The sequence below is a fragment of the Oryzias latipes genome, chromosome 8, assembly GCF_053564925.1.
Source record: "Oryzias latipes strain Hd-rR chromosome 8, Olatipes_Hd-rR_3.1".
Classification (NCBI taxonomy): Eukaryota; Metazoa; Chordata; class Actinopteri; order Beloniformes; family Adrianichthyidae; genus Oryzias; species Oryzias latipes.
The window spans coordinates 7,924,932-7,947,375 of record NC_136244.1 but is presented as its reverse complement, the minus strand read 5'-3'; the positions used below and the strand labels follow the sequence as shown (position 1 = coordinate 7,947,375).

The 22,444-nt window shown below is 41.5% G+C and overlaps 3 long non-coding RNA genes across 3 annotated transcripts; 1 reads left to right on the top strand and 2 right to left on the bottom strand.

Moving 5' to 3' along the window:
* Positions 1 to 8,762: 8,762 nt before the first annotated feature.
* LOC110015424 (uncharacterized) lies at positions 8,763 to 9,267 on the bottom strand. Its single transcript, XR_002290616.2, has 2 exons — positions 9,135 to 9,267; positions 8,763 to 9,054 (listed from the first exon to the last, which is right to left on the bottom strand). It is a non-coding gene; the product is annotated as an uncharacterized LOC110015424 (long non-coding RNA).
* A 4,087-nt stretch (positions 9,268 to 13,354) lies between these two features.
* Positions 13,355 to 14,130, top strand: LOC144994130 (uncharacterized). Its single transcript, XR_013657552.1, has 2 exons — positions 13,355 to 13,955; positions 14,065 to 14,130. It is a non-coding gene; the product is annotated as an uncharacterized LOC144994130 (long non-coding RNA).
* LOC111947784 (uncharacterized) lies at positions 13,688 to 14,192 on the bottom strand. Its single transcript, XR_002873712.2, has 2 exons — positions 14,060 to 14,192; positions 13,688 to 13,979 (listed from the first exon to the last, which is right to left on the bottom strand). It is a non-coding gene; the product is annotated as an uncharacterized LOC111947784 (long non-coding RNA).
* Positions 14,193 to 22,444: the final 8,252 nt, after the last annotated feature.

Here is a 22,444-nt window from a genome sequence, read left to right as displayed (position 1 = left end):
CTTAAGGAAAATATCTATGGATGTTATGCTAAGTTGAGGTTAGGATCCTCCCAACATACAGAAATACAGCGTTTTGATCTTCTTCTTTCACTTTTTCCCATCAGCAAAACAACCTCTCTTTTGAGGAGGAGTTGCATGGTTAACTTGGCAATGTTTTATGCTGGATGCCATTCCTGATGCAACCCTCTCAATTTATCTTGGCTTGGGTCTGGCACAGAGGCAGAGAAGGTAATAGGGAGCAGCCTGGATTTGAGCCCTGGTTTCACGGATGGAAGGTGCCGCAAACCAGCACAAGCTAAACTGGCTCCTCACCAAATACAGCGTTTTGATGTGACATCATAAAGTCTTATCTTGATAGAGAGTGAGTAAGGAGATCAACGCATTTGACCCACAATACTTAATACTCCAATAATACTTTTGTCAGGAGGATCAAACCAAAACACCAGAATTTGTGAAAAAAGCAGTTAAGGATTATAGCAATTCTGGCATTGAGCATATCTAAACCATTTTGGTAATCATTACAGTGCTGAAGAAGGAGCAGCAAGGCACTGTCACACTGCACCACTTGGTCTAGACCAGAGTTCCTTTTCTCAGGATATCCACTTGTTTGAGCGGACAAATTGAGTGGATCAAATAGCAGACAGCAGGCCATAGGTGATTCACAATTTATTGAAAAAGAAAAAAACAATGTAAAATAACCCAGATTGGAGTTAAAGGCAAAAGACTGAGAGCAGGGCTGGATGAGCTGATCTCAAGTGAAGCAGACATAACAAGAATTATGACACAAAATTGACAAGGTACTTGAAATTTACAAAAATGTTAGCATTTAATTTCATTTTACAAGTTGCAAAATACCCCAAACTGTCCCGTTGGTGGCGCTGACATCGTTAAGCAAGCAAGTGCCATCCATCCATCTATTTCCTGAATCCATTCAATCCTTTTGGGGGTCATATGTTGCTGGAGCCTATCCCAGCTACTGTTGGTTAAAAGCATGGTACACACTGGATGGTTCACTGGTCGATTAAGGGGCCCAATGGGACCAATGGCTAAAGGCAAATTCTTGACATTTCAGTGGGTAAAAGAAGAGACACTTCTTGAGGCCTGTGAGGTGGTATTGTATGTTGTAGGAGACACACTTAATAAATTCATGGATCATTTTATATAGTTTGTTGTTTTTTACATTTTTATTTTGTTTGTGCAGTTTTGAACTTTGTTGTAAAATGTCAAAACTGTTTGTTCTTAATTTGTGTGATTTTTTTCAGTAAACAAAATGACAAAATACAGTATTCTGAATTGTGTTTTTGTACAGTTCAAGTATATTGTGAAATTAGCATCCATTATAATGAAAGAAAATTTGTACCAAAAAAGGGTTGTACTAAAACAAATGAATAAAAAGCCTCAAAAAACTATTTTGAAAGGTAAGTTATTACAGCAAATTGTAGAATAGTAGAAACGCTCAAAAATATCTCAAACTAATAAGGGCTTGATAGACTTTAAAGTGACCAAAAATGTTATTACACAATGTTACGGTAACAATGAAACCACTAAACATGTTTAATGTATTTTATATTTCTTATAAATTGAAACAGGAAATTGGTCCAAAAAGGGTTACTTTTTCTTCAAAATACAATGTTTATGACTAAAAACTGACAACAATGTCCTAATACTGTTCTTAAATATTTATGCATCTTTTCCACCAGATCTGACCATTCTTGTGTCTAGATTTAACCGCTCATCCTCACTGCTGTTTTTAGGTATAACCATAACGTAGGATTTGAGATTGGAGGCCCGTACCTAAATTGAGAACAAAAGAACTTGTATCTCTGCTTGCACTTGGACTTGTGTTATTCAGAGGGGGCTGTTCAGAGTTCAGCCCATGTGTGCAGACATTTTAAAATCACGAATGAAGATGACTGTAAAAGAAGCACATAGAATAAAAAAATACTGAGCTTGATGCGCAGGTTGCATTTTTTTCAGCTTTTAAAGGGGGATCTTTGTTAAAAAGCTCTTACTGTAAAAATACATATGTAGATGAAAGCTGTGGGTCTTGACCTCAAGGTACTTATAGGGAAGGAAATTATTCACAATGTTCTCTTTTTTTCTATGAATATCTTGACTCCGTGTCTTTATTTTCGTTTCCTTCTATGTTTACTGGATATAAAGATCCCCTGACGTCTTTTGCTTTTCTTCCATTCAGCAGTTTTTGTTTTACTCGTGATTCCAAAACTGAAACATCAAATGGATCAGTTTGAAAATTACTTCTGTCGCACAGGAGACCTGTCCAGTTCTTTTCACCTCACAGGGATTCTGAAGGGAACGGGTAAAATAAAGTAATAACACACTTGTTTCAAAGCCACTAGCTAGTCAAACTGAATAGTTTGAGTGCACTCATTCTGTAACTGAGTCACACCAGGGTTTGCTTGCAAGCAAAACGAGATCCTTGTTTTCAGGTCAACCAGAGTTCACTTGTTTGGTCCGCTCACCTTCACAGCAGACAGAAAGACTGAGAGCTTTGGAGGAAATGCTGGTTTGAACCAAACATTTCAGTGTGAAAGTGACCTCGGGCTTGGCCTGCATGACTCAAATAAAAAAAAAAAGCTATCAAACTTTTACATTTTTAAATCAAACTGGTGGAAAATTTGCACTGTTCAATACTTTCCAATATGGAGTGTACTTTTTTCCCTTTTGAGTAAAAAAAACCTTGAGATTTGTTTTCGTCCAGTCTTCTTTTTGGTCCAATATAGTGAGCAATGTTAAAAAAGTCTTTTTTTCTTGTCTATTTGTTACATTTATGTAATTTTCATTCTAATACATCCTAAGCTTACTCAAAGACAACACAAAAGTGTTTAAAAAGTTAGTTGTGATTATTTACCTTTTTTGTGCTGAACCTAACTGGTTTGAATTTTGGTCAATGTTGTTCCACACTACAAAAGACGTGAGAATGAAGACTTCTGAAGAAGATTCATAAGCGTGACAAATCTGTGAGGTGAACAAGATGGCTGCCGTGGCTTCTGTCTGAATCCTTGGCCTCTCAGAATCTACTCAAAATCAACGTAATCCTTTTGAGATTATTACATAAAGCTGATACTCGGTTGACATCAGTGGTGGGACTGAGTATTGGAGATTCTAACAACATTGAGGTTGTATGGAACTTTAACATTTGCAATTGATCACGTTGGGGCTGCAGGCTTCTAGGCCTCGAGGCCTAAAAAACCTCCTCACTTTAATATTTCCTTGGTACATCTTGGTAAGAGTGAGTGAGAAATAATGCCTCCCAAACCAAGTAAAACATTGCTTGATGAGGATGCTATTGTGACCATGAGTACACTGAGCCATTTAATGGATCAGCAAAAGGAATTCTACAAAGAAATGCTACAACAGCAACAAGAGAACTTCAAGAGTTTTATTCAGATCATCATGGATGGAAATACAAAAAGGTTGGATGGTGTTATCAAAGAAGTCCATGAACTGAAAACAAGCCTACAATTCACCCAGGGCATTGTGGAAGAGGTGACATCTACATATAAAGGTACTGATGTAAAAATCAAAGCAATTGAAAATGACATTGCAAAGCTCAAGAAGGAAATGGAGGACTTGTTTCATAAGTTGGACTATCTTGAAAACCAGTCAAGGAGATCTAATCTTCTAATTGATGGGATCGCAGAAGAAAAAGGAGAAACCACTGGTGGATTAGAAATCAAGATCCAACAAATGCTGTCTGAGAAATTGGGTCTAGATGGCTCAAACATTGAAATTGAGAAAGTACATCGACTGGGAAAGTTTCAAGACGGACGAAGGCCTAGAAAGATTTTTGTCAAGCTTCTCAGGTTCAAGGACCGCCAGCGTATACTTTCCTCAACCAAAAAGTTAAAGGGAACAAGTATATATGTCAATGAAGACTTTTCAGATGTGGTGCAGCAGAGGAGAAGGGAATTGCTGCCCCAGCTGAAAGCAGCCAGAGAAAAAGGGGAAAGAGCTGAGTTAAGGTATGACAAACTTGTTATCTGGCCTGTAAATGAACAGAGGCAATAATCGGATTAAATGACCAAGAGAACTGTCTATTGTCATGTATGTTCAAAGTTTTGTATTAATGCAAATATGTTGTGTTTAGTTGCAAATGGGCCACAAAACAGGTATAGTTTTAGCACACTTAAATATATGTAGCTTGAGAAACAAGATTAATGAAATCACACAAATATGTTTGACTGAAAATATTCATGTCTTAGCCTTATCTGAAACACACCTAGATAGTACTTTTGAAAACTCAATGCTAAATGTTGATGGGTACAGATTATACAGAAGAGATAGGAATCAAAATGGTGGAGGAGTAGCATTTTATGTCAAGGAGAATATTGTTGCTACCCTAAAATCAGAGTTAATGAGCAGAGACATCGAAGTAATATGGTTGCAAATTAATCTTCCATTTAGTAAACCAACACTGGTCGGTTGTTGTTACAGACCACCTAGCTCCAATGCAGAATACTTACAAAAAATATGTGAAAATATGGAAATGGTCTCAAATAAATGTGGGGAAATGTTTCTTCTTGGGGACTTTAATATAGACTGGTTTTCAAAGAAAAGTTTTTTGTTTGAAAAGATCATTACAATGGCTAATACATGTAATCTTAAACAGGTCATGACACAACCAACTAGAATTGCTATGGATAATTCATCTAAATCAACCTGCATAGATCACATTTACACTAACGTTCCTGATTTATGCTCCCAGGCAGTTTCTATTGGAGTAGGGTGTTCTGATCATAATTTGATAGCCATTACAAAGCAAACAAAAATGCCTAAATCCGGTGGAAGAATCATGTATCGCAGATCCTATAAACATTTTAATCCCAATCTATTTATTGATGATATCAAAAGTTCGAATTGGTCTACAGTTGTGCAGGAAATTGATGTAAATGCTTCTTTGAACATTTTTATGGCAACGTTTGGAAAGATTGTTGAGAAACATGCTCCACTTCGTAAAAGAACGGTAAAAAGTAATAGTGCTCCATGGTTAGATGAGGAATTATTATCACTCATGAAGCGGAGAGACAACGCAAAAAAGGTGGCTTCCAACTCTAAACATGTAGAGGATTATACAAACTATCGCATATTAAGGAATAAAGTTACAAAATTAAACTTTTTGAAAAAAAAAGAATATTTTGGACAAAAAATTTGTGGTTCCATGAATGACAGTAAAAGATTGTGGAAAGTGTTACAAGAACTGATGTGCAAAAAAACAAAGACTTTTAATTTGAATATGGAAATTGGTGGCATTAGTGTCAGTAAACCATTTGATATTGCCAATCATTTGAATGACTTTTTTATTAACAAAGTTGAAAAGCTGAGATCCTCTATGGTAGCACAGGATATAAGCTCTCCTTGTCAAAATATTCAATTGACAATGGAAAATAAAGCTTGTTCCTTGGTGTTCGACACTGTTAGTGAGAATAATGTTCAAGATTTGCTTCTCTCATTACCTGACGATAAAACACCAAAACAGCTGTTCAGAGTTCAGCCCATGTGTGCAGACATTTTAAAATCACGAATGAAGATGACTGTAAAAGAAGCACATAGAATAAAAAAATACTGAGCTTGATGCGCAGGTTGCATTTTTTTCAGCTTTTAAAGGGGGATCTTTGTTAAAAAGCTCTTACTGTAAAAATACATATGTAGATGAAAGCTGTGGGTCTTGACCTCAAGGTACTTATAGGGAAGGAAATTATTCACAATGTTCTCTTTTTTTCTATGAATATCTTGACTCCGTGTCTTTATTTTCGTTTCCTTCTATGTTTACTGGATATAAAGATCCCCTGACGTCTTTTGCTTTTCTTCCATTCAGCAGTTTTTGTTTTACTCGTGATTCCAAAACTGAAACATCAAATGGATCAGTTTGAAAATTACTTCTGTCGCACAGGAGACCTGTCCAGTTCTTTTCACCTCACAGGGATTCTGAAGGGAACGGGTAAAATAAAGTAATAACACACTTGTTTCAAAGCCACTAGCTAGTCAAACTGAATAGTTTGAGTGCACTCATTCTGTAACTGAGTCACACCAGGGTTTGCTTGCAAGCAAAACGAGATCCTTGTTTTCAGGTCAACCAGAGTTCACTTGTTTGGTCCGCTCACCTTCACAGCAGACAGAAAGACTGAGAGCTTTGGAGGAAATGCTGGTTTGAACCAAACATTTCAGTGTGAAAGTGACCTCGGGCTTGGCCTGCATGACTCAAATAAAAAAAAAAAGCTATCAAACTTTTACATTTTTAAATCAAACTGGTGGAAAATTTGCACTGTTCAATACTTTCCAATATGGAGTGTACTTTTTTCCCTTTTGAGTAAAAAAAACCTTGAGATTTGTTTTCGTCCAGTCTTCTTTTTGGTCCAATATAGTGAGCAATGTTAAAAAAGTCTTTTTTTCTTGTCTATTTGTTACATTTATGTAATTTTCATTCTAATACATCCTAAGCTTACTCAAAGACAACACAAAAGTGTTTAAAAAGTTAGTTGTGATTATTTACCTTTTTTGTGCTGAACCTAACTGGTTTGAATTTTGGTCAATGTTGTTCCACACTACAAAAGACGTGAGAATGAAGACTTCTGAAGAAGATTCATAAGCGTGACAAATCTGTGAGGTGAACAAGATGGCTGCCGTGGCTTCTGTCTGAATCCTTGGCCTCTCAGAATCTACTCAAAATCAACGTAATCCTTTTGAGATTATTACATAAAGCTGATACTCGGTTGACATCAGTGGTGGGACTGAGTATTGGAGATTCTAACAACATTGAGGTTGTATGGAACTTTAACATTTGCAATTGATCACGTTGGGGCTGCAGGCTTCTAGGCCTCGAGGCCTAAAAAACCTCCTCACTTTAATATTTCCTTGGTACATCTTGGTAAGAGTGAGTGAGAAATAATGCCTCCCAAACCAAGTAAAACATTGCTTGATGAGGATGCTATTGTGACCATGAGTACACTGAGCCATTTAATGGATCAGCAAAAGGAATTCTACAAAGAAATGCTACAACAGCAACAAGAGAACTTCAAGAGTTTTATTCAGATCATCATGGATGGAAATACAAAAAGGTTGGATGGTGTTATCAAAGAAGTCCATGAACTGAAAACAAGCCTACAATTCACCCAGGGCATTGTGGAAGAGGTGACATCTACATATAAAGGTACTGATGTAAAAATCAAAGCAATTGAAAATGACATTGCAAAGCTCAAGAAGGAAATGGAGGACTTGTTTCATAAGTTGGACTATCTTGAAAACCAGTCAAGGAGATCTAATCTTCTAATTGATGGGATCGCAGAAGAAAAAGGAGAAACCACTGGTGGATTAGAAATCAAGATCCAACAAATGCTGTCTGAGAAATTGGGTCTAGATGGCTCAAACATTGAAATTGAGAAAGTACATCGACTGGGAAAGTTTCAAGACGGACGAAGGCCTAGAAAGATTTTTGTCAAGCTTCTCAGGTTCAAGGACCGCCAGCGTATACTTTCCTCAACCAAAAAGTTAAAGGGAACAAGTATATATGTCAATGAAGACTTTTCAGATGTGGTGCAGCAGAGGAGAAGGGAATTGCTGCCCCAGCTGAAAGCAGCCAGAGAAAAAGGGGAAAGAGCTGAGTTAAGGTATGACAAACTTGTTATCTGGCCTGTAAATGAACAGAGGCAATAATCGGATTAAATGACCAAGAGAACTGTCTATTGTCATGTATGTTCAAAGTTTTGTATTAATGCAAATATGTTGTGTTTAGTTGCAAATGGGCCACAAAACAGGTATAGTTTTAGCACACTTAAATATATGTAGCTTGAGAAACAAGATTAATGAAATCACACAAATATGTTTGACTGAAAATATTCATGTCTTAGCCTTATCTGAAACACACCTAGATAGTACTTTTGAAAACTCAATGCTAAATGTTGATGGGTACAGATTATACAGAAGAGATAGGAATCAAAATGGTGGAGGAGTAGCATTTTATGTCAAGGAGAATATTGTTGCTACCCTAAAATCAGAGTTAATGAGCAGAGACATCGAAGTAATATGGTTGCAAATTAATCTTCCATTTAGTAAACCAACACTGGTCGGTTGTTGTTACAGACCACCTAGCTCCAATGCAGAATACTTACAAAAAATATGTGAAAATATGGAAATGGTCTCAAATAAATGTGGGGAAATGTTTCTTCTTGGGGACTTTAATATAGACTGGTTTTCAAAGAAAAGTTTTTTGTTTGAAAAGATCATTACAATGGCTAATACATGTAATCTTAAACAGGTCATGACACAACCAACTAGAATTGCTATGGATAATTCATCTAAATCAACCTGCATAGATCACATTTACACTAACGTTCCTGATTTATGCTCCCAGGCAGTTTCTATTGGAGTAGGGTGTTCTGATCATAATTTGATAGCCATTACAAAGCAAACAAAAATGCCTAAATCCGGTGGAAGAATCATGTATCGCAGATCCTATAAACATTTTAATCCCAATCTATTTATTGATGATATCAAAAGTTCGAATTGGTCTACAGTTGTGCAGGAAATTGATGTAAATGCTTCTTTGAACATTTTTATGGCAACGTTTGGAAAGATTGTTGAGAAACATGCTCCACTTCGTAAAAGAACGGTAAAAAGTAATAGTGCTCCATGGTTAGATGAGGAATTATTATCACTCATGAAGCGGAGAGACTGTCATGATTCGAACGAGAGTTCAGGAATGACCCAGATGCTGGAACCCGGAATGAGACTTGACACAACGGTAAGTATTAAGTGGTTTAATTTGAACGTGAGATTGACAGGGCTTCCTTCCTCAGGCAGAGAGGGCGTGAGCAGGCTGGTGGAAATCTTGAGCGGGAATCTCCTCGAGGGTGAACTGCGGCGAGAGCGAGGCTTGAATCCAGACGAGACGAGACGCAGGCTGGAGGTTACTTGAGATGGCGTGGGCGAAGCTTGAAGCAAGGCGAGGCGAGGCGGCTGGCTGGAGGTTTCAGGGTTGGCGTGACTGCAACGTGGAAGGACTGCGACCAGGTGAGGATCCGGAAGGTTAAAGTCCTGAAGCAGAGCGAAGACAAAAACATGAGCTTGGTTCTTAGAAACTGAGACAACAAACATGAGCTGACCAGACTATGCACCATAGGAGGAACAACGAACTGGCACCGGCTGATGATCCAGGAGGAGCTTATGAAGGAAGGTGTAGATGAGGTGAGTGGATCCAGCTGGTCGCGTCCAACAGAGAAAGGAGGGGGGAGGAGGGAGTAGCTGCCAGGCCATGACAGTACCCCCCCCTCAACGACCGCCACCAGGCGGTCCAGGGCGACGATCAGGATGGGCAGCGTAGAAGTCGTCGATGAGGGTATGGTCCAGGATGAGCGAACGCGAGATCCACGAACGTTCCTCCGGACCATACCCCTCCCAGTCCACCAAAAATTGGACTCCACGACCACGACGCCGGACGTCCAAGACAGCAGAGACCGTGAAGGCGGGAGCCCCATCGATGGTACGGGCGGGTGGCGGGGAAGTGGACGGCGGGCACAACGGGCTCTCAGAGACTGGTTTGATCTGTGACACGTGAAATGTTGGGTGGATCTGTAGGGCAGCCGGGAGACGAAGTCGAACACATGAGGGGTTGATGACCCGCTCAATGGTGTAGGGACCAATAAACCTGGGGGATAATTTACGGGACGAAGCCTGGAGGGGAATGTTGCGGGAGGACAACCACACCTTCTGACCAGGTTGGTAATCTGGACTCACCCCCCTGTGGCGGTTGGCTATCTGGCGGTTACCCTCGGCGGTACGGAGAAGGGCGGCCCTGGTCTGAAGCCAGATGTCCCGACAACGTTGAAGATGGAGCTGGACCGAGGGCACCGCCAGATCCAATTCCTGGGAAGGAAACAGTGGGGGTGAGTAACCCAGAGAGGCCTCAAAAGGGGACAAGCCCGTGGCGGTGGAGGAATGATTGTTGTGGGCATATTCTGCCCAAACCAGATACTTTGACCAGTCAGATTGATTTTGGGACGCCAGGCACCTGAGAGCGGCCTCCAGCTCTTGATTGGCCCGCTCCGCTTGGCCGTTAGCCTGAGGGTGGTAACCGGAGGTCAAACTGACCGTGGCCCCCAGGGCAGAGCAGAAAGCCTTCCAGACCTGGGACGTGAACTGGGGACCACGATCAGAGACAATGTCACAAGGTATACCGTGATGCCTGAAGACGTTATCGACGAGGGCGTCGGCGGTCTCGGAAACGGTGGGCAACTGAGGGAGAGGGATAAACTGGGCGGCCTTGGAGAAGCGATCAATGACGGTGAGTATAACTGTGTGGCCGTGAGAAGGTGGTAGCCCTGTAACAAAGTCCACCGCTATGTGGGACCAGGGGCGGCTCGGGACAGGCAGGGGTTGCAGAAGACCAGAGGGAGGTCTGTTGGAGGTCTTTGAGCGGGCACACGTGGTGCAGGCAGCAATGTACTCCTTCACATCGCGTTCTAAGGTGGGCCAGAAGAAGCGACGCCTCAGGAGACGAATGGTGCGATAAACCCCACCGTGGCAGGCAATACGGGAGGTATGACCCCAGGCGAGGACGTCGGACCTGAGGGAGTCAGGAACGTAGAGAGTGCCCGAAGGACTGACGACCCCGGCGGGGATCTCATTCTGGGCCTGCTGCACCTTGGATTCGATTTCCCAAGTGAGGTTCCCTACAAAACATGACGTAGGCAGTATGGTAGAGTCCGTGCGGTTTTCAGTGATGGAGTGAATCCGAGACAAGGCATCCGGCTTGACGTTACGACTGCCCGGTCGGTAGGAGATGATAAAGTTGAAACGATCGAAAAATAGACACCATCTGGCCTGGCGTGAGTTGAGCCGTCTAGCACTGCGCAGGTAAGCCAAGTTTTTGTGGTCGGTCCAGATGATGAATTGCTGTTCCGCCCCCTCCAGCCAGTGGCGCCATTCTTCCAACGCGAGCTTGATTGCCAACAATTCACGATTGCCCACATCGTAATTTTGTTCCGTTGGGCTTAACTTGCGCGAAAAGAAGGCGCATGGTTTGAGCTTCCCGGTACTGTCCTCGCGCTGGAATAACACAGCTCCCACTCCAGAGTCTGAGGCATCGACCTCCACAATAAATTGCTTGGACACATCGGGTTGAATGAGGATAGGAGCGGATACGAAAAGGGTTTTGAGCCGTTTGAAAGCGGCATCAGCGGCAGGGTCCCAGATGAAGGGGCGATTGGTGGAAGTAAGCCGTGTGAGGGGAGCAGCAATGGTACTATAATCCCGAATGAAACGACGGTAGAAATTAGAGAACCCAAGGAACTGTTGGAGTTTCTTGCGGGATTGGGGTGTCTCCCACTGAACGACGGCCTCGATCTTGGCAGGGTCGGGGCGGATATTACCCGCCTCAATGATATAACCCAAGAAGGGGACGGAGGAAACGTGGAAAGCACACTTCTCGGCCTTGACGAATAACTGATTGGCGAGAAGTCGTTCTAGGACGAGACGGACGTGATGTTCGTGTTGTGTCTCGTTGGCGGAAAAGACAAGAATATCGTCGAGATACACGAAGACAAACCGGTTCAGAAAATCCCTGAGAACGTCATTCACCAACCGCTGGAACACTGCAGGAGCGTTGGTGAGACCAAACGGCATCACTAGGTATTCAAAGTGGCCCAACGGAGTGTTGAACGCCGTTTTCCACTCATCACCTTCACGCATGCGTACAAGGTGATAAGCGTTCCTGAGATCCAGCTTCGTGAAAATCATAGCTTGCTGAACGGAGTTGAAAACAGACTCGAGTAACGGTAGGGAGTACTTATCTTTGACTGTGATCTGGTTTAATTCTCTAAAATCAATACACGGACGCAAGGTCTTATCCTTCTTCTCCACAAAAAAGAAACCAGCAGCGACTGGAGAACAAGAAGGACGTATGTGACCCAGGGATAGTGCCTCCTGAATATAAGCCTCCATGGAGCTCTTCTCCGGACCAGAAAGATTGTACAATTTGCTCTTAGGGAGAGGTGCTCCATTAAGCAACTCGATGGCGCAGTCGTACGGACGATGTGGAGGTAAGGCACTAGCCCTGGATTTGCAGAAAACAGAACGTAGGTCATGGTAACAGGTGGGTATGTTAGTCAGATCGATTTCTTTATTAGACCCTGGGTCAGGTAACTTGGTGTGGGGTACAGCCGACTGCAGACAATTAGCCATACAGTAGGTGCTCCAGTTGGAAACGCGGGATGACCCCCAATCTAAACAGGGGTTGTGCTTTTGGAGCCAAGAGAACCCGAGAATTAAGGGTGTCTGCGGACATTGGGTGATGAAGAAGTGATGGTACTCCCGGTGGTTACCGGAGGTAAAAACGAGAACCGGACCGGTACGTTTGGTGATGCGTGACAATTGTTTGCCCCCCAGCCCTGCAGTATTTACAGCGTTGTCGAGGACTTCGACAGGGAGGGAGAGTTCATGAACGAGACTTTGGTCCATTAAACTATGTTCGGCCCCAGAGTCAATAAGTGCTTTGGTTTCCAAAATCTTGCTCTGATTACAGATCTTGACAGGAACATACAGAAACTTGGGAACATGAAAAGTTTCAGAATTAACCCCCCGTGGCCTGTCACTTAACGGGGGGTTCGGGGAATTTAAACGAACAGCGCATTGTGGGACCTGATGACCCGCCTGCCCGCAGTAAAAACATAATCCCTCATCACGACGTGTCTTTCTCTCCTCTAGGGAGAGCTTGGAGTGACCTATTTGCATGGGTTTTTCTAGTCTAACAGGAAGTGAAGCTGGTTTAGCTGGAGCAACCAGAGGTAAGTGACGAACGGAATTGACAAGGGATGACGGAGGCTTACTTTTCTGCTCAGTCTGGCGTTCCCGGAGGCGAAGGTCTGACCTTAAGGCGGCTGTGACGAGTTCTTCAAAAGTGTCCGTCTCTGGCTGGGTACAAAGGTGGTCTTTAATGCGCTCATTCAAGGACTGGTAAAAAATTCCCTTGAGCGCGGGATCCGGCCATCCAGCCTCGACAGCAAAAATTCGAAAGTCTATGAGGTGTTCGCTTACCGGGCGGTTGCCTTGTTTGAGACTTAGCAACCGCCGGGTGGCTTCTTCCTGCCTTCGGGGTCGGTCGAAGACGAGACGGAATTCTCCCAGGAAGCGTTCGAATGGGAGATGCGTGATGGGATGAGAGGCCAGGAAGGCTTGAGCCCATTGCAGCGCCTTTCTGCGGAGAGAATTTACTATTAATGAAATGCGAGCGTGATCGGCATGATAATACCTGGGAGCTTGTTGGAAAATCAGGTCACATTGTAGTAGGAACCCTCCACAGGCAGAAACATCCCCGAAAAAGGGTTCCGGCTGTAGACGGACGTTTTCCGGGGAAAACTGGGAAGCGGAAGTGGCACTGTTGCCGGAAGAAGTGGAGGCGGCACCGGAGGCGAGGTTAGTGGTTTGCCCGGTCAGTTCCATTAGCGATTGCGTTATGCCGTCGAGACGGCGAAATAGTTCCTGCTGGGCGGAGGACATTTGCGTCAAAGCGTCAGCTTGGCGATTCAACAAGTTACCTTGGAAGGCAATGGCGTGACGAAGTCCCTCCGGGTCAGCTGGGTCAGGTGTTTGGCCAGTTCGTTCTGTCATGATTCGAACGAGAGTTCAGGAATGACCCAGATGCTGGAACCCGGAATGAGACTTGACACAACGGTAAGTATTAAGTGGTTTAATTTGAACGTGAGATTGACAGGGCTTCCTTCCTCAGGCAGAGAGGGCGTGAGCAGGCTGGTGGAAATCTTGAGCGGGAATCTCCTCGAGGGTGAACTGCGGCGAGAGCGAGGCTTGAATCCAGACGAGACGAGACGCAGGCTGGAGGTTACTTGAGATGGCGTGGGCGAAGCTTGAAGCAAGGCGAGGCGAGGCGGCTGGCTGGAGGTTTCAGGGTTGGCGTGACTGCAACGTGGAAGGACTGCGACCAGGTGAGGATCCGGAAGGTTAAAGTCCTGAAGCAGAGCGAAGACAAAAACATGAGCTTGGTTCTTAGAAACTGAGACAACAAACATGAGCTGACCAGACTATGCACCATAGGAGGAACAACGAACTGGCACCGGCTGATGATCCAGGAGGAGCTTATGAAGGAAGGTGTAGATGAGGTGAGTGGATCCAGCTGGTCGCGTCCAACAGAGAAAGGAGGGGGGAGGAGGGAGTAGCTGCCAGGCCATGACAGAGACAACGCAAAAAAGGTGGCTTCCAACTCTAAACATGTAGAGGATTATACAAACTATCGCATATTAAGGAATAAAGTTACAAAATTAAACTTTTTGAAAAAAAAAGAATATTTTGGACAAAAAATTTGTGGTTCCATGAATGACAGTAAAAGATTGTGGAAAGTGTTACAAGAACTGATGTGCAAAAAAACAAAGACTTTTAATTTGAATATGGAAATTGGTGGCATTAGTGTCAGTAAACCATTTGATATTGCCAATCATTTGAATGACTTTTTTATTAACAAAGTTGAAAAGCTGAGATCCTCTATGGTAGCACAGGATATAAGCTCTCCTTGTCAAAATATTCAATTGACAATGGAAAATAAAGCTTGTTCCTTGGTGTTCGACACTGTTAGTGAGAATAATGTTCAAGATTTGCTTCTCTCATTACCTGACGATAAAACACCAGGTATTGATTACATTGATGGTAGAATCCTTAAAATAGTTGCAAATGTTTTGGACAAACCAATATGTCATATTTTTAATAGAGCACTGATCAGTGGTGTGTTTCCTGACCAATGGAAACAATCAAAAATTATACCTCTAATTAAGGATGAAAAGTCAGAGTTTACTGCTTCAAACTGCAGACCAGTTCATGTTCTCCCTGTTTTGAGTAAAATTTTTGAAAGGTTGATATTTAATCAAATGCTACATTACTTTATCTCAAATGATCTGTTTACTAGTGCACAGCATGCCTACAGACCAGGTCATTCAACCAATACGGCATTAGTACATATGGTAGACCAGTGGTTAACACATTTGGATGATAAAAAATATGTGGGTGCGGTACTTTTAGATTTCACAGCTGCTTTTGATGTAATCGACCATGATATTCTGTTGGCAAAGCTCAAATGTTATGGATTTTCACAATTGGCTCTTTCACTGATAAGAAATTATCTTAATGGCAGAACACAGAAAGTCCTCTTCAATGGCAGCTTGTCTGAAACAAAGTTTATGTCATGTGGGGTTCCACAAGGTAGTTGTTTGGGTCCACTTTTATTTTCAGTGTTTGTAAATGATATGTCCCAGGAGATTAGAAATGCAGAAGTGGTGTTATATGCAGATGATGCGACTTTATTCTGTGCATCTACTACTGGGCCAGAGCTCAATACAGCCCTACAGAATCAACTTAATTTAGTCACCAATTGGGTTAAGTTGAATAAATTGGTTCTTAATACATCTAAAACAAAATGCATCGTTTTCGGTACAAAATATTTATTGAATGCACCATGTTACCTGAATTTGAGGATTGACAATAGTTTAGTTGAACAAGTGACTAAAACCAAGCTTCTGGGCATCAAATTAGATGATCAGCTCTCTTGGACAGATCAGATTAATCACATAGTATCCAAGATGGGCAGAGGAATCGCCCTGGCTCGGAGGTGTGCGCAATATTGTCCACCTTCAGTCATGAGGACAGTTGTACAGTCTTTGGTTTTGTCACATCTGGAGTATTGCCCAGTCATTTGGTCTAGTGCGACACAGGGGCATCTAAAAAAATTACAACTTGCCCAAAATCGAGCTGCCAGGGTGGCTCTTGGTTGCTCTTTTTGGACCAATGTGAACGAGATGCATACCATTTTAGGTTGGTTGATGGTAAAAGACAAAGTACAACTCAGTCTTCAATGCTTGATGCACAATGTCATTTTTAAAAAATGTCCACAATATTTGGTAAACAAAGTTTTATACAGTGGGTATTGTCACCAATATCAAACTCGTCAGGTCAGCTCTGGTGATTTGATTGTTCCTTTTTCAAGATCTAACTATATGAGAAGAACAGTGCTGTTTAGATCTTCTGTTGCATGGAATCAAGTGTCTGTAAGGACAAGGCTTATTAGTAACAAATATCATTTCAAAAAGATTTTAAAACTAAGATACATGGACCACTTACAATAACTAACAATTTGAATGATATGCTATGTATTATTGTTGAGGTTATGTTGCTATGTGTTTTGATATGCTGGTATAAAAATGAAATTGTTTTAACTTATTTTAACATGTGAAGCTTTTAAGGTAAATATGATGAATTAGTCACTGTATTTTCTGAAATCAGTTTTGGTTTTTGTGAAATTGGTAAAATGTATGTATTTTTTTGTGTATGGACCCCAGGAAGACTAGCGACCACTTTGTGGAAGCTAATGGGGCTCCAAATAAATAAACAAAATAAACAAAATAAACAAAAGACGTGAGAATGAAGACTTCTGAAGAAGATTCATAAGCGTGACTTTGAATGCCTCTCCTGTGAAAAAATGCCTTATTGACTCAAATTCCACCCTTACTGTATGAACAGTCATAGTTGCAACACAGGTTTATCATATCATGTCACATCTAAGACTTGACCTCTGACCTTTAGGAATGCTGAAAGAGAGATTATAACAAAGATTGTTTTTATTTTTAATGCTCTTTATTTATCCTCTGGTGTGTTTAATCTGAGCCCGGAAAAGTTCAGAAAACTGGTCTGAAAACATTTTTCCCTTCACGGCCTTTACATAATGGCAGTCTTGAGACTCATGAATGTTTCATTTGAACAATGCAAACATAAAAAGACTCAGAGCTTATCTGAGCATAAATATAAGAAATCAGGTGATATCATGTTAATTATGTGGATACAAAACAAAGAAAAAGTTCAATTTAGTCTCATGTGCTGCAACAAAAGCTGGAACAGATCATATGAAAAACATTTGATAATGCTATGAAGGCCATCACTTTCATTGAGTTATTTTAATGCAAATTCTGTTTGTGTACCTTAAGTCAGAGTTGAGAGCAGGGGTGGACAAACTATGACCCAGGTGCCATACGCGGCCTGTTAAACTATTTAATCTCTCCTGCTGTGAAAGAAATTGTTTTTTTTTCTAGCATTGTTTTTAATAGTGTTTTTAAATGTTAATTCAAAGTGTAGTTCACAGATGACCTTTTTACCTTTACAGCAACAGTTCTTCTGTGTTTCATTGCCTGCTTCTTACCCCAAACTAGGATGAGTGGGTTTCACGACACACTGTCCTCAACAGATAAGGTAAGATGCTGTTGGAATTGAAAACATAACCAATAAGTTCATTATACGACACCCTTAATGAACGTTTCAACTTTGTTCCTCTGCTTGTAAATTGTAACCTCCTACTTGTATTTTCAATAAAAGGAGCACAGAGAGCAGCAGTCCTTGGAGAGAGAAAGGGGTGATGGGAGTCCTCCGTCACACTTGTCTTTCTCCCTTGTGAACAAGAGACTTTGCTTGTTGGTGTGGTCTCTTACTGTGTTTTTCTTTACTGTCTAGATGAATTTATCTGACTTTCTTTGGTCCTTCAAATTTGGAATATAACATATCTGCGTCCCTGGGAGCGAACCGCGGATAATGAAGACTGTGCACAGCCCGTGAGAATAGATCCCCGGAAGAAAGCCAATCGTCTGGTCCGATCACTGGGTCCGGCATTCTCAGTTGGTTCTGATCACCAGAATGTGACTAGAATGAATAAATAAATAAAAAAATAAATAATAATAATAATAAATTAATTTAAAAAATGGGGAATTCAAATAGGAAACTCCAATTAACAGGAGATCTAAAATATATGGAAAGATCTCATCCAGGTTCAAGTGAGTAATGAGGGATTCGGACGTAGCCGATGAGTCAGTTGTGACCAAACGCAGACCCCTGCAGCACATGCAGGACAGCTGCAACCTGTTGAGGAAGAAAGACAAGAGAGGGGGAAGCAGAATCCAGCGGATTTCTCCCCATCTCCTTATCAGGAGCCGACTGTTCCTCGGTTGACAGGTTATTACCCACTCCTGACTGATTTAAACAAACCAGAAAAAGGAAAAATGACATTTAGAGGAAAAGGGACAAAACAAGAGTGGAGAAGAACTACGGGGTTGGATTGGAAGAAGCTGGAGGATCATCAGAAATGGCAGAAACATATCCAATGATCAAAGTGCCCAAACCTAGCGTTGGAGAAGATGGGCGGAGACCTACACTTCTTGTGTTTAGGACCTGGACAGTAGAGGATGTTAGGAAGACAGTGGAGGGAGTTATTCCTCACCGAGAAAATACAGAGGACTTTCATCAACAAATGATGGAAGTTAAGAGAGCTTACCATCTGAATGGCATTGAATGTCAAGAAGCATGGTGACTGCTATGAAAGTAGACTGGGCGAAAGTAAAGAGAAACTGGAGCCCTATGGATGATGATGATTCTCCCAGACCTCTACTGCACAACAGTCTTGAGTTGATTCAAAGACTCACACTTTAAGATTAAAGAATTAGAGAAGCCTTTCCAGTAAGACCCAATTATGGAAAAATTGGGCTAACAAAGCAAAAAGATGAAGAGCTAGTGTCTTGTTTTAGAGTCAGATTTGAAGAAGCGTTCAAAACTAATAACGGACTCAGAGAGGATGATAATGATTATGGTCCCTATAGACAGCAGCTGAAACAAGCTTTACTGCAAGCTATGAGACCAGATCGCAGACTGTGTAAAGAAACATTACATAGATCTGCCAACAGGAGGACTGCAACAGTTTATGAATTTTGATGTTCATGCAGAAAAAGTGATGGTGAATAAAAAGAAATTTAGGACTCAAAGTGCAGATCCATTCTGGCTGGATGAAAGCAGTGATGTCTTTTTTGAACGGAACAGGAACAGAAGAAGAAGTCGTGGACGTGGAAGAGAACATTTTAGAGGAAGTGGCAACAGACGGTCAGAGAAGGATCGTGATGGATGTTGGGTATGTGGACAGAGAGATCACTGGGCGAGGGATTTTCATGGAAGGAAGAAATCAGATTAACTAGCTGGTAAAAAAAAAAAATTAAAAGATGAATCTGAACCAGAAACTCAACCAGAAAGTGAGGAATTTTTAGATCTCACTGAGGTTTGTCTTATGGAAAAGCCATAGATAACTATTTATGTTCAGGGCCATCCATTTGTTTCTCTTTGTGATTCAGGGACTTTCAGAACTGTGACAAGAAGTCATTGCCGTGATTTTCCCAAATAAAAAAACCCAATACAAATGAGATCTGCAGATGGTCAGATAGAAACTCAACACATGAGTAAACCAGTTTGTTTTGAAAATCCTGATATTAAAAAAACAACATTCATTCCTGTGGTTCTAGCACCAAACTGTCCTTTCAATCTTTTAGGACGAAATGTCATGATATGGTTGAAATTATGAATTTACCCCACCAGAAAAGGGGGAATGCAAGCACCATATTGTCCAGAAACGGACATCTGCTAGAAGGCAGAGGTAAACCACATTATATTTAGATCTGCCCAACACTGATCTTGGACAGACTGATAAAAACCTAATGGAAAAAGTCAAAACCAGGGTGTCACTCCATGAAGATTTCATGTCTCCAGACAATCTGCTTGTCATATTAAGATACAAAAGTTCTCCTGGTCCTGACAGGAGATATGACAAAGTAGTGAGTAAACTAGGCCTTCAAAAATGTACAATAAATATTTTTTATTGGTAAGTTGAAACCAGTTTCTGCACTGTGTCACTTACACCAGAAGCAAAAAGGTTAATGTATAAAGAAGAAGTGACAGGTTGGCAACAAATGGCAGATCATCAGTTCCATATATTTCTTGTTCAAAAGGTTCACTAGAAAAATGGGAAGAAATGAAAGATCATGCACAGGAAGTACTGGTAACTCACACTATGAGCTGGCAGACTGATTGAAAACTGGAATTTCTACCAGTCCCAAAACTAAGTTTAAAAGGATTGCATTACACTGGGTAGTGATTGCACAGCCTCATGTGCATCTGGCTGACAGAACAAGCTGAATGAAAGCTTGTTCTGGGGAAGTCACTTTTGACTAAAGGGCCAGCTGTCAGAAGAAGAGCTCTGTCTCCTTCTCTGGTCACTGGCAGGAACTGTCTCCAGAGTTCTAACCACACTGCAGCTCCCAGCAACCCCAGCGCACAGTTCCTGGGTGCCACACACCTGACTCTCATTCATTCATCAACCACAGCATACTTAAGCACTGCACTGAGTAAAGCTCAATGAGAAGTATTGTTTGTGCCACTCTGCCTTCCTTACTGAGCAGTTGGGGATGGGAGTAGAAGCACCATGAAGCTTTCACAGGGTTCATGTAATTGTGCCGGAAGAATGAACAAAACATTTGGGGCTTTGAAACCACACAGAACAGCAGCATCTGGTGGCGGACTGGACGTATTTCATCTGCTTCAACTAAAGCTCCTTGTCCTTGAAACACTTCAATGTGGAAATAATTTTTACAAAAAGTAAAACAACACAATGTGTGACCATTTCTGTGAGAAGTGCTTTGTTGACACTGCAAGACATCACATGAAAAAAATAAACGCAAGGCAAAAATTGTAAAATGCTAGTTTCAATCTCATGACCTTTGGGTGCAAACACCTCTATGTTAGCCATTGACCTAACTGTGAGATGACTGTATTCTTTTGCTATCATAGATTTATAATTACCGACGTGAGGAGGATTGAAGGTTTGGTTTGCTGACTGTGGTGTTTCAACATGATGGACGGACTGGAGGTGTCAAATCATGGAGGATGTATTATTATAAAATACGAATTAATGTGTGCAAATCAAACACTGCATCTAAAACAGAAAGGAAATTATATAATTAAAGGAGTTCTTTTTTAAAATGACAGACATACCTACTACAACTAAAATAATCAGCAATGGCTACTAAGTAACGTTAATAGTGCATTGCTTTATTAGGTGAAACCAAGATGAAACGATCCCAAGCCACCAGGAACCATGGTAAAGTGCGATAAACTGACGTTGATTGCGATACAGGGGAAACAACAGAACGGGTTGGGATTCATTTGTATTTATAGAGAATAGAGCGCCCAACTGTTCAAACACAAGTGAGATCTGAAGCCTGGTTCCACCAAACAATGCATTTGGCGCTTCAAAGGTTTTCAACCACCTGATCTGCGATAGTTGACACACGGCCCAAAACACTGTGCCGAACCACTCTACTTCACGAAGGTGAAACAAGCGCTGAAGCGTCCGTGTCAATCAGTGTCAATGGATCTAAAGACCCAGGAACAAGAGGACTGGTTTTTCTTTCTTTATCCCTAAATTAGGAAAATAGGTCAGAATTTAGATGTCAAAGGATTTTTCAGTTTTGCAGTTGAAATGTTGGCAGTTTACCAAAAAGAGAACAAAACGACTGTGATGATCTTGAAACTGTAATTAAGATGTGAAAATTTTCCTCTGTGTCTAAATTGATAAACACACATTTGGAAGCTCACATATTGTTAATCTTAATTTATTGATTGGTGATTTGCAGGATCTCTGCAGCCCGTTGATGATAAAGCCATCGGTTTCCCTGCTGCTGTCCACTTCAATCCATTCTTCCTCCGCCAAAGACAAGATTTCTAAGGCTGTGCGATGCTTTCGCCTTAGGAGTCGCAACTTTTGTCATTTTCAACGTTCTAATGCTAATATAACAGACTATTTTCATTTATTTTAGTTATTTTATGTTGAAACGAGAGGTTTCATCCGAAGGAAGGGACGTATATGTTGGGATGTATGTGACGTACTGTTTTTCTTCCACTTTGGTGTTGTGAGCATGACAGTTACGTGACATAAGGTGACAAATGGACTTCTGGGTATGTGAATGATGTTGGCAGACTAAAGTAGCGGTCCTCTTCACCCAAACGTGTCTCTGAGCTCCTTATTTTACACATGAAACTCTGCTTTACCCACACTGAACCCCGGAAAGCCGGCTTCACTAACAATAATCTGAAAAGGTTCAGAATCCGGAAATAAAGTTTCACAAATTGCTCCACATCTTTCATCTTCAAGCTAGGCTCCGATAAACAGATAACTTTGGTGTTTTTTTCCTCGTTAATTTATGACTTTTTTCTCGTAAATTTACGACATTTAAAGTTGAAATTGAAAAACAAATTTTTTTTTGTATACTGGCCAAAAAAGCTGTCGTGTGTTTTCGTCCAGACTCCATGTTATTTCTTTTTCTGATGAGGTGGATTACCAAAACACACCACGGATTCGCCCCTGGTCCGGATCTGCTGTGAAATTTATAGAACCTTTTTTAGTCCACAAGTGAAAAGGTTTGTTCACCCCTGGTTTAGAGTTTTGAACAGCAGCTCATTCTGCTGCTTTTGGCCTTTGGGGACTGACAGCAGTAGGCTGTTTGCAGCTTCAAGCTTGTTTTAAAAATCTTTTTTCCCCCTGCATGTCCTAATGCTCTGTTGTCAGTCCAAA